The sequence below is a fragment of the Puma concolor genome, chromosome D1, assembly GCF_028749965.1.
Source record: "Puma concolor isolate L17-30 chromosome D1, mPumCon1.1.hap2, whole genome shotgun sequence".
Classification (NCBI taxonomy): Eukaryota; Metazoa; Chordata; class Mammalia; order Carnivora; family Felidae; genus Puma; species Puma concolor.
In genome coordinates this window covers 64,140,974-64,154,161 of record NC_141676.1, presented here as the reverse complement: position 1 = coordinate 64,154,161, position 13,188 = coordinate 64,140,974, and the positions used below count along the sequence as shown (strand labels likewise).

At 41.1% G+C, this 13,188-nt stretch overlaps 1 protein-coding gene across 11 annotated transcripts in view; it reads left to right on the top strand.

Annotated features, from left to right (window-relative positions):
* Nucleotides 1-13,188, top strand: part of TENM4 (teneurin transmembrane protein 4) — a 2,941,751-nt gene that overhangs the window by 1,333,851 nt on the left and 1,594,712 nt on the right. For all 11 annotated transcript variants that reach the window (XM_086678435.1, XM_086678426.1, XM_086678434.1 and 8 more), the window contains one exon: nt 11,498-11,577. The gene's annotated coding sequence lies outside the window, so the exon portion shown is untranslated. The remainder of the gene's footprint in view (nt 1-11,497; nt 11,578-13,188) is intronic.

Sequence of the window (13,188 nt, the reverse complement as noted above, 5' to 3'; positions counted from 1 at the left end):
CAGTGAGCATGCAGTGATTTTAATGATCTGTGTTCACCTGTTTCAGAGAGATTAAGAAGCCAAGCACAGGTGACACAGTACAGCTCACCTCTGTCACCTCTGTTCACTCTATTACATCCTTTTGAAGGGTCATTGCCCCCAACAAGGATGTTCCTTCATGAAGAAGCTGAGAGAGAAGCATCTTATATTTTCCTTGCTTCAGTATCATAGATGATTTGGAAATGTAATTTTGTGTGTACCTCGTATGTGTCAGGAACAATTCCAGGCAGTTATTTTCCCTGATGAAGATTCCCTACCTCAGAAAAGGTAGGCCATCTTTGCATCGCTAAGAAGTGGAAGACTGGGGCTCTTTGGCAGGTGGGTCAAGTCCCTTCCATCTGTATCACATAGTGTAACCAACCAAGAGTATCTAAAATTTAGTAGAAGGAATCTCAAAAACAGAACTGCCTGGAAGACATGTAATTGCAGGGACTCTAGACAGTGGCCTCACATCCTGGCTGGGTGTGGATTTTTTTTAATTGTGGCCCTGAATCAGGACAGGAAATGTGTAACAACAAAAGCTTTTATCCCTTTTCTAGTTTGTATTGTTATAGAAGCCCAGTAATAAAAAATCCTAATCGCAATATAGGTCTCAGTATATCTCATGCATATTATCTCCTCTTGGTTCTTCTAACAACCCCTAACAGTGGACCAGGCAGGGACTTAGCCCTTGTGTTTGAACGAAGAAGTGGCCATTCAGAGTGTTTAATGCAAAAGTAAGAGTTGAGATCACAGCCTTAAACCTGTGCTCTTGCCTCTTGTGTTCCTTCTATAAACTCATTCTCCCAAGTACTTCCTAAAGGAGCTTTCAGATGGAATACAAAGTGAAATTGCACTTTGTGAAAAACAGATCTTTTGTTACAAAGCATCTAAATTAATATCTAATTTCCTTGTCAATCTTGTATCAGATATTATTGAAAAACACTCAGCTATTTTTCTTTTTTCTTGAAAAAAATTAGTAATCAACTTATTTAGGAAAAAAATATTATGCACTAACAAACCACTTGACATTTTCTTAGACTAATTTTCTGCTGAAATTAGTGCCATTATATTAAAATAATAATTAATAGTTAATTGGAATTTATGTCAAAATTTTTTTTAATGTACAACATACTGGGGAAAAAAGTCTAATGAGTAAATCATCATCCGTGTTACTAGCATTATTGACAGAGATTTGTTGAGCACCTACTATAAGATCTTGTAGCATACCATGGGAATGAAAACGCCTAGGTTTATTAGAATATAGGTTTCCATGAAAGCCATGCATATATCATGTGTTCACATATTGATTGAACTGACAAATAAATAAAGGAAGGGTGAAAGGAAGGATATACTCATTCATTTGGGGAGGAAGAAAGCCTTTCTTCCTTTTCTAGTGTATGTTACAGTAGCCTGACAGAAAAGATACCTAACAGGAAGCATAGAGACATTAACCCTTCCTTTTCACCCAGCACAGTATATAGCAATTGGATTGGAAACAGGCAGTTATTTCTGGATGAATGAATGGGCGGATATATATTTCAATACCATTATACTTCCTCTTTAGTCTCCTTCCTGCCCAGGGCCTTTGCTCTCAGAAGAACTCTTCCATATTTTGTCATGTGTGCCTGACTGAAAAATATTGAGATTAGCCCTTCTCAATATGACCTCCTTCTAAAAGTCGAATCTTGCTTTCATATGCTGTTCTTGGTCCCACTAACCCACTTGGGCAAGAGAATTGGAAAGCAGATAGCATCATAAGGAATCGCTGGTGTGTTGAAAGGATGGGCATCTAGTTCTGCAGAGTTGCTGGTTGCTCACTCTTCCTCAACACTCTGCCTCCCCGCCACCCCCGAAAGAAACCTTTGTCCTTCCCTAATTAGTTATGGATAAGAAAAGTAGATATGCTCCTTTTGTGGTCTTTAATGAATTAATCCCTCATGAAATTTCTTACTGTGGCATAAAAACAAAAGGTTGCAAGCTAATTACCATCCTCATTATTAGAATCCGGGCATGGAAAAATGGCTTCTTCTGGGATTCCTTTGCTTTCTTTGTCCAGGACTAAATCTCAGAGCAGGGAAGTGTTGGCATAGTAATACATTTCAACGCTAAAGAAGATAATGAGCAATACCAGGTGATTGGAGCAGAAACTGCAGGTGATACAGAGCAATTTGGTAGAAACTCTGACTTCTCCTAACTCTTCAGAAAAACAAGCCATTAAGCTGTTGTGGGACATTTTAAGTATAATCAAGGATGCCTTAATTTGATTTTGAAAGCTGACAGAATTAAATCACTGTGAATAAGTAAAGACACATATATTATGCTAAGAGGAATCATAAATGCAAATGTATAGGGGAACTTAGGAACCACGGATCTCATCAGTGACCCACCCAAGGCCACACAGGAAGATTGCACACACACATACACACGCATGTGTGTGTGTATGTAATTGTTATTCCTTAGAATAATCACACGAGAAGTACTGCCAATCTCCTATTTCATCAATTCTTAGATGCATATCTTTTCATACTTTAACATCTTTGAACTTGGAATGGATCTTCAGTGTCTTAAAATCTCCTTGGGCAACTATTCAAGTTCTTCCAGAGAAGTTTGCTTCCAGTAGTCACATGGGGGCATTATCAGGCTGAGCCCACTTGATATTTTCTGCTTGAGAGGTTTTTGCTTTTGTTTTTTGTTTTTGTTTTTGTTTTTGTTTTGCTTTTTGCTAGGGGTGGAGGTATGCGGCAGGATAAATCTGGAAAGCAAGCTGGCCTGAACACTTTTGGTTCATGTTTTAAAGAGAGATTTCCACCCCCAACCACACTTCCTGGATGCCTCTCATTATTTCCCCTGCACCAAGGTCATAGCAAGAGATTCACGTGTGGGTCTTCTATTAGACTCCTTAGGTTGGCATTTTTCTTTTTTTAGTGCAACATTAGATGCCACAGATTCAGGAAGAGCAGCATTATTATCCCTCTTATGTCCTTGAAAAAACTGAGGCCTAGAGAAGTTAAGAAACTTCCCCAACATTAAAAAATATCACTTGGATCCAAACCCATTTCTTCCTGATTCCATGTGCTTTCTGGCACACCACCCTTTATTAAAACACAATTGTGTAACTTTAGGAAAAAAAATTCTCCTCTTTGTGTGTTGATTTTCTCACGTAAGAAATGAAAATGAGTTGAGTAAAATAATCTAGGAAGGAAGTAACGTTTGTTACTTATATATATCTAACACAGAATGCCTAACAGTTAACTTTCATTTAATCATTAAATCATTTTACAGGTGATGAAAGTAAGACAGATGGGTAGAGAAACATGTCCAGGATCACAAAGAAAGTTAGTGGTAGAGATTATTGGTAGAACGCCAATAATCCTGAGTCATGAGCCCTGCTGAGTCATGCTTGATCTCTGAACTCTTGGTACGGTGTTCTTCTCTATGAGATAATAGCTCCTTCCTGCAATGTATGATTGCCATGGTAAACTTCTTCCTGCAGCATTTGCTTGCTACAGTAATATTGTTGAGGGTTCCCTGTTGCACATTATCCATATTGTGCATTGTCCTTTCTGCATATGGCTTGTTGGCTATTAGTGGCTACTTCTGTCCCCCAGCTAGATTTGGCCACATAAACAGAGCCTAGACAGAAGGACAGAAGAATCCACAAGAAGACAGATGGTATGGTTAGCTCCCAGCCACCTGCCACAGTAATCATAGGCTTTGCCCTTTCTGCTGCACCATAAATCCAGGCCACTACTGCATGGGGCCGGGATCTAAGGTCCTGAAGTTTGGGAGCTTTTTGGATTCTTGGTCTCTGCCTCTTATAGATATCTACAAACTCTGGGAGCTGCTCTCCAGATTTTTTCTTTAGCAGCTTTTTTTCCCCTCTAAAAGTTAGAAAATTCTGTCTGTGCTGGCATTTTAGAACCTGCTTAAGAAATAGCTTGATTCATTGCATCCATCCTTACTCATGGATGTGCTCTCCCCTTAGCCAAGCCAAGTCCCAGGCATGATGCCATTGGAAATGCAGAGCTTAAAAAAGATGCCAGGGCACCTGGGTGGCTCAGATGGTTAATTGTCCAACTTCGGCTCAGGTCATGATCTCATGGTTCATGAGTTTGAAACCTGCGTTGGGGTCTGTGCTGACAGTTCAGAACCATGACCCTGCTTTGGTTCTGTGTCTCACTCTCTCTCTGCCCCTCCCCTGCTATCTCTCTCCTTCTCTCTCTCTCTCTCTCTCTCTCTCTCTCTCTCTCTCTCTCTGTGTCACAAAAATCAAACAAACAAACAAACAAACAAACATTAAAAAAGTTTTTAAAGATGCCACAAGGGGGCAGGAGAAAGTTGGTTCCAAGAGGTACCTACCTGAGTTCATTGTGAAGGTGGCTCCTCTCAGGGACAGATTCACATTAACCAAACACAGAAAGATTGATGTATAAGGTCAGACTACAAAAGTGTTAAACCATAGTGACAGATTCTAGTAGCAGAAATTCGAATCAGCATAAATCAGGCTACAAGCCCACCTCTCTTTGGGAGCAACTCTACAAAACTGTAAAAGGATGATTGATAAAACAGAACAAGGACAATTAAAAGTGTGATCTTAAGTCATATCTTAACCAAAGCTGTCTTTCCCTCTATAGTCAATGGCTAAAAGTGATTAAAGCACAGATATTGGAGTTGAATGAACCAAGGTTGGGATCTGAGCTCTGCCACTGCTAACCATGTCATCTTGAGTGACCACTTTATTGTCATCCAGCCTGTTTTCCCACCTGTACAGTAAGAGTAATACCATTATGTACTATAGTAGCCAGAGTCCTATGTTAGGGGCTTAGCACAGTTTTTGGCTCACTACAGTCCCTTGATTCTTGGATGTTGTAAGCCATTCTCAAAGTTTTCAGGCACAAAGAAACACAGCAGAATTCAATATACACATTGATTGTAAGACACTTGTGGGTTTTTTTTTCATTGTTTCAAAACTAAAAGCAATGTCATTTTTTGAACCAAGAAAATAATGGTCATAGACTTTCAATATATGGAACTCTAGTTCTTATGCTCATTGTTAGTACTACTGTTGCAAGTGTCACCATGACAGGCAGTGTCCTTTGGTTGAGACCTTATCTTCTTGCACTGCACTGGGATAAGCACTCCCCACTCCCATTACTCATGCCCACATCCCATAACAGTCCATCTACCTGACCATGCTACGTTCCTGTGTTACAGACTACAGTCTCTTCTTTTTTTTTAATGTTTGTTTGTTTGTTTGTTTGTTTGTTTTTGAGAGAGAGAGATAGAAAGTGAGTGGAGGAGGGGAAGAGAGAGAGAGGAGGCAAAGAATCCCAATTAGAGGGCTCAAACTCACAAACCGTGAGATTATGACGCGAGCTGAGATGAAGAGTCATATGCTTCACTGACTGAGCCACCCATGGCCCCATGGACTGCTATCTCTTTTTCTAAGAACTTACTCAGAATTTGTGTCAGCACAGGGAAACAGCTTCTCAAGATATGCATGGTTCCCTGACATACCCTCACTTTGGAATTATTAGTGAAGCATCCTGTTTTCAGGGATCCTTTGTTTGGAAAGTTAGGCAGTCTTTATATGGAAAAAGGCTGTCCTCCTGTGCTCCCCTATGGAAATTTCCCTGTCCATAGCCCGCTAGATGGTCTGATGTGGGCAGTTGCAGACTGTCCATTTGTAAGAATTGCCCATGCAGTGAGGAAGGCTGCAAAAGAATAAGGAATATGCATTCCATCTAGTGTTCCCAAGAGAATTCCAAATATTGAGCTATTCAGGTATTCACTCTTAAAAAGTGTGTTTTAAAATTCATAAAATAAACATAACCCATTTCAGAAAGTTTGCCAAATAGAGAAGAAAAAAAATCCCTTTGTTACAAAACCCATAAGACAGCCATATTTTGATATATTTGTTATTTTGATGTATTTAATTATATTCCTAGGGGCGCCTGGGTGGCGCAGTCGGTTAAGCGTCCGACTTCAGCCAGGTCACGATCTCGCGGTCTGTGAGTTCGAGCCCCGCGTCAGGCTCTGGGCTGATGGCTCAGAGCCTGGAGCCTGTTTCCGATTCTGTGTCTCCCTCTCTCTCTGCCCCTCCCCCGTTCATGCTCTGTCTCTCTCTGTCCCAAAAATAAATAAACGTTGAAAAAAAATTAAAAAAAAAATTATATTCTTTTTGCTAGGTGCAACACAGTTAAAATTATAATGTACATATTTTAAAATCCTTTTTTGGGCGCCTGGGTGGCGCAGTCGGTTAAGCGTCCGACTTCAGCCAGGTCACGATCTCGCGGTCCATGAGTTCGAGCCCCGCGTCGGGCTCTGGGCTGATGGCTCGGAGCCTGGAGCCTGTTTCCGATTCTGTGTCTCCCTCTCTCTCTGCCCCTCCCCCGTTCATGCTCTGTCTCTGTCTGTCCCATAAATAAATAAAAAACGTTGAAAAAAAAAAAAATCCTTTTTTATTGTTAACTTAATATGTGAATTTTTCTATGTTGTGTAGAAACTCGCTAGTACAACATATAAAGCTCTTTGTCTCTGGCTTCTGCCTTAAGTCTCACCTCTCTCTACTCCAGTGTCATCCTCTACCCACCCATACTGAATGGCACATGGTTCTTGAACATTAACCCCTTTGCAATTCATCTCTCACTCTTCCTTCACCTGGTGTATCACTCAGCTTGTCAGCAGGACACAAAATTCACCTCTAATTGTTCAGATGAAGAGGCTTTAATATAGGAACCACTTACAGAAGGTTAGGTGAGTTTAAGGGAACAGAAAAAGGACGGAGAGGAAAAGAAGAGAAAGACACTCAGAAACTAGCAAGATGGGAGTTTCTTACCCTCTCAGGGCACCTGATTGAGACGTGATTTCACAGCAGGAACAGAACAGGGTGAAAACACCCCATTTCTTCCTCCATCAGTTCTCTTATTTCCTGTCAGCGTGCCGCATTGGCAAGATTCCACCAAAAGCCAGAGGATAAGCAAGGACCAGTACGACATTCGGCAGATGTCATCTATCCACTGGGGCACAGAAATAGCAGGCCAGAGGACAGAGAATGGGCAGAGGCAGGGAAGCCAAAGAGAATAACCCTTACTTACGCTTAATTCCAATTTATTCTCCAGGTTTTCAGTTTAAATGTTACTTTATCAAGGAAGTGAGAATGGGTTTATTTTCTCCTTTTTTTTTTTCTCCTGTTGCTTCTAGAGTTCATCTCAAGATAACACATTTAATATTTGATTTAAGTAACTTACCAATCAGTACCATATCTTCTTTTTTTTAAATGTTTATTCATTTTGAGAGATGGAGAGACACCTGAGCATGAGTGGGGGAGGGGCTAAGGGAGAGGGAGACACAGAATCTGAAGAAGGCTCCAGGCTCTGAGCTGTCAGCACAGAGCTGGGTGCGGGGCTTGAACCCACGGACCATGAGTCATGACCTGAGCTGAAGTTGGACACTTAACCGACTGAGCCACCTAGGTGCCCAAGTACCATATCTTCTTTGGTACTATTTAAACAACAATGAGCAGTATCTTAAACATATGAATTCAATAAATCTTTGCATAATTGCCATTTCTAAAGTCTGCAAGATATTTGTTCTAGGAATGGGTCATAATTTACTTGGCCTTTGCAGTTTTTTATTTCTTAACTGTCTCTTGTTCATTATTTCAATGTTAGCCCCATTTCTCTAGTTGAACTGTAAACTCTTTGAAGGCAGAGGCTATGTTCATACACATCTCTCTGGATATCTCTACTTCTAGTGCATACACTCATGCATGGCCAGTCAAGCTTTGGTAGACATGAGATCAGAAACCTAAAGTGATGTCAGGTACCTCCACTTTTCCAAAAAATAATTTTAAAAATGTGTCCACATTCTCCTCAAAGCCCCTACCACAACAGTCCTGTTCACATGCAACAGAGGAATTCTCCCTCTCAGTTCACAGAGAAAGTAGAAGTCCTTAGATGTTGACTCCAAAACCTTGTGCTAACAAACCGTCAAACTAACAAAAATGACCCCAACTCCACTTGGCACTGGCTGCCCTCTTCCTAGCAGTAGGCGAGAATCTACCCTCATTCTTAACCTACTCTCCCTGCTAATTCACCCTCCTTGAATAGCTTGCAATGTGTCTTACTTAATGTTCTACCCCAGGAGATTTGGTGAAAGAGGGATGGAAAAAATGGCAGTGGGAGTTTATAGTTTTGGATTCTTGCTAGACATCCTCTCCTGAATCATTGAAAGACCCTGCACAAGCACTGCCCCTCTCTGGGTAGTTTCTCTTCTGTGATTAGGCATGATTTTTATGGTCTCAGTTCTTTGCAGAGGTTAAGGGCTGGGTTCAAATTCTACTTTGATCATCGTAAACTTGGTGTTCTTCATCACCATATTTTCTCTCTCAACCTTCAATTCCCTTGCCTTTAAATTGGGATCATTAAATCTAGTTCATAGGTTGGGGCGCCTGGGTGGCTCAGTCGGTTGAGCGTCCGACTTCAGCTCAGGTCACGATCTCGCGGTCCGTGAGTTCGAGCCCCGCGTCGGGCTCTGGGCTGATGGCTCAGAGCCTGGAGCCTGCTTCCGATTCTGTGTCTCCCTCTCTCTGCCCCTCCCCCATTCATGCTCTGTCTCTCTCTGTCTCAAAAAATAAATAAACGTTAAAAAAAATTTAAAAAAAAAATCTAGTTCATAGGCTTTTGTTGGGGTTAAATAAAATCAGGTGGTAAGATAGTTGCTCAATAAAAATAGTGATCAGGTGGTCACAGACATGGTTGAAATAGTAAAATTGCTCTGTGAGGATACTGTAAGAATGTGCGTGGGAAGGAACAAGTGAGGAGAGGGACAAAGGAGGGAAGGAAGGAATCGGGGAAAGAAAGAGGGAAAAGTTTGGAGAGAGATAGTTTATAGATATGTAAGGAAATAGAATTTAAGTCAGTGCTTTCCAGTTAAAGAGGCCACAATCCAAATTAGCTTCCTTAAACTTTGAGGTGGTATGACCTCACCATTTAGTGAAAATGTGCATTATAAATAGGCATGTAAATGACTCAGCATGGGGGCTGAAAGTTGGAGGCAGCTTTTGGCAGAGGTAATAATGAAGTGAATCCCATTAGTGATGGAAAGGCAATTAAGAAAAACCTCAATGAAGCTCCAGATCTGAGCATTCAGCTGAAAGATTGGGATTTTGGAGGAAAAAAGGTTAAGCACCGGGAGGCTGTTTATAATGACTTTAATTAGATTGAAAATGAATTGTTTTGCTCTTTTTATCTCTCCTCAAGTTTGCTTTTTAAGTAACAGAGCATCTGTAACAATACTGAGGCACACTTGTCAACTGCAGGGATCACGAGTAGGAGGTGGTTAGCAAATGGAGGTGATTTCATGATATATTTACTCTTCCTGCAAGAACACTGAGTGGTCCACCCGTTTCAGTCAGCAAACCCCAGGGCAGTTTGTTACTGAAGAGGATCTTCTTAGGATTTGACTTTATTACCAGGGACTTACTCCCTAGCAAGGCTGAGGCTGAACATTGCCTTCAATCCCTAGAAAAATGTGACAAATCATCCAACCCAAATTATTGCTTAAGACTGCACTTTGAGGGAGAAGGGAGCCCTTGGATGTTTGTATTTAGAAACCTGGTAGAACAAAGGAAAGATACCGCATAAATTACTTTTAATCTTAAAATCCTATATCATGTTTGTTGATGTCAACAGACAAATGAAACACCTATTATTGTTATAGATATTAGATGACAGTTGAAATTTACAAAGTGATACCTCTTATCTCATCCTAAATTCAAGAAAAGATTTTGAATAAAGACCTCGTGTCCCTATTCTACAGATAAGGAAACTGAGTCTCCACCAGTTTAAGTGATTTTCCCAGTGTCTCAACAGAGCTTAAATAGCAGAGACCTTACACAAACTGAAGCCTTACATGCCTTTTGTGCATATTTCCTCCACTATACCACTACTGAGTCATAAATAAGTAATAGCTGGATGAACCCTTAGAGGTGACCCTATGCAGCAAGGGAGAGCAAACGTCCAGTGGCTTTTCTGGTTCTGTTTAGTGAATAGGTAGACCTGGAGCCCACCTGCAGAGAATACCGAGCACACCTGAAAGGGTATACAGAGAGGAAGAGTGGGTCCTACTGCAATACTTTTCATTTCTCTGTGGATCATAAAATAAATTTATTATTCCAATGATTGAAAAGTATCAGTTATTTTTAGTTTTCAAAGTAACCTGGAGGTTGGACAACACTCACCCAGCTGGTAGATGAATTTCCATGGCAACTGATTATTAAGCAGAGATTGAGTCTAGAGGCAGACAGTCTACAGAACACTGATTTTCGTCCCTGCCTGCATGTTCTAATCATTGGGGAGCATTTAAAAAAATACTGAGGCCTGGGGTCCACCCCTAGAGGTTCTAATTTAATTGGTTTGGAATATAGTCATGACATCAAGCGTTTTTTTAGGTTACTCAAATGATTTTAATGTGCCACTTGGTTGAGAACTGCTGCTATATAACAAGATTTTTAGGGGCACCTGGGTGGCTCAGTCGGTTAAATTTCCAGCTTCGGCTCAGGTCATGATCTCACAGTTTGTGAGTTTGAGACCCGCATCCAGCTCAGTGCTGACGGCTCAGTGCTGACAGCTCAGAGCCTGGAGCCTGCTTCAGATTCTGGGTCTCCCTCTCTCTCTCTGCCCCTCCCCAATTTGTGTTCTGTTTCCCCCTCAAAAACAAAGAAACATTAAAAAAAAAGAACAAGATTTTTAAAGATTTTATATGGTCTATGTCATTTCGCTACCTGGGAAAATTTCAGGGGATTTCAGCTGTTTTCAGCTCCACTCCTTCCCTTCCCTTCCTCTCCCTTCCCTCCCTCCTTCCCTCCCCACCTCCTTACTTCCTTCATTCCTTCCTTCCTTCCTTCCTTTCCTTTCCATAAATATTCACTGATCACTCACTTTGATGCATTGTCCGGTGTCAACTCTGCCACCGTCGCTATAGTTTAAATCTCATCATCTCTTGTCTCTGGGATATCTACCATCGTTCTAAATGGCCTTCCTGCCTCCATGCCTGCTCCCTCACAGCACAGTCCCACCCAGCTGGCAGCATATTTCCTCAAAAACGCGTCACTGCTTAAAACTTCTCAGTAAATCCCTTCGATAATTACACAGAAGATAAACGTGAGACATCATAATATGGCATACAAAGCTCTTAGCATCTGGCCCCTGTTTGCTTGTTCCACTTCATCTTCATTTGAAGTCTCAAAATGAGGAAGTAACGCAGAATTTGGAGCACAGTAGGAATAAACACCTAGATCTCTTAATATCCAGGGCGGTATGGGCACCATCCCACCCAGCATTTCACAAAACACTGGATTGGCTTTTGAAACTAGTAGTACTGAGACATAAGCCCATGATTGAAAATGCTTATGACTGCTCCGAAACTCAGTCATTAGATGCCCATGAGTAACATTCATTCGTTATTCTCTCAGCAGAAGCTATGTTTTGTGGGGTTTTTCCCTGAAGGAGTGAGGACATCGTTGGAACACTTGATCTTTTCTTGCATTAAAAGGTAAGGGCAATATTGCAAGTGACAATTCTTTTGGATCTGAATTTTTGGTCACTTTTTCTTCCTTTTTATCTGTGTCCCTTTATTAGAAAATACTATAGTAGGCTTCTCACAAAGCACTGAAAATTTTTCCGATCTGTTGTGTTCCTGTGTTTTAAAAGAGAAAATGTCAGGAGAAGAAAATGAAAGCTTTCTTTGAACAATAGCACTGGTCACTGCAAATTATGTCATTTGAATGGATTTCTGGCTAGGCTGCAGAGGGAAACCTGCAGTGTGCTCAGTCATGGGGGAAGGGTCCGCTGCAGGATGGTGGGCAGAGGCGACATGACACTGGTCTGCATCCTAAGGGATTTGGAGACTTGTGTTTGGTCTGGACAAGCTTTGACATCCAAGGGAGTCTGATCTGAGGTATAGGCCATTAAACACACACACGTGCGCACACACACACACACACACACACACACATTGCTGTAGTGGCAGCATCTGATCTCTAGCGTCAATGTGAAATTCAGGACCTGTGAGCTCCAGGGAAGTAGGCAAAGCCTAAGTGAACGACTCCAATCCCACAATCCCACAGAAAGGAATTAGAACAAAACTAGGAGGTCAAGGAAAGGGCTCGGTCACCCGTATTGTGTACGCAAGGCAGAAACTAGAAGAAAACTTAGAGGGGCAGGTTCCCTAATCTCATCCTGGATTTCTGTACTAATTATAGGATTGCAAACTAATTCTAAACCCCATTTTCTTGGGAGGCCTGAAGCTACTGCACACTTCACAGTGATTTTTAGTGTTGGGAGACTTCATTGTCTTTGTGTCCTTATATCCTTTTCTGTAAAACAGGGTGGGTGATTATAGCACCGACCTCATAGTACTGGGAAACTGAGGCCAGGCATTGTCATTCCTCCCCTTGGTGACCAGCTGGCCACACCGAATGACTCAGACAAAATTGCTTCCATTTGGCAATATGCATTCTGTTGGTAAAATATTTCTTGGAAATAGTATTATAGTATAGCAAAGTACAGAAGAACAATAAACAGTATAAATTGATAATTCCTAACTTCAACTTTCTTTTCACACATCTCCTTTTTGAAATATGAAATCTAGCCATTAGTTCTCAGTAAGATTGGTATGATTTCTTTTTCTAAGAGTTTTCTTCTTATTTATGAGTGTCAAGTTTGGGCCTTCCTTTTGGTTTTCTTTGGGTAGGTTTTGGGCCTTTATATTCTCTTTAGCAATTTCCATTCAGAAGAGAAATGCAGTCAAGTGAGACTAGATTTGCCACAAATGAGCTACTACATAGCAGCTTCTGTGGCATAGAAACTAATAAATAGCCCAAGTGTTGTGATAACGAACTACATGTTAAACCTGAACAAATATGCAGAAAATAGTTCTGGTAGTTTCTCTGTGCTCTGACACAGAAGTAGGTAGGTAAAGTAGGTAGGTATTGCCAAACCACCTTTGCAGGTGACGAGTATGCTCCTAAAATTCACCAAAGCTTACATTGCATTGATTCAAGAGAAGATAAGAAAGCCTACAGGCGTCTGGATGATCCATTGGGATGGAGCAGGGCTGCCAGTTTCTAGAATCTTGAGAGGTAGAGGTGATTATGAAATGAGA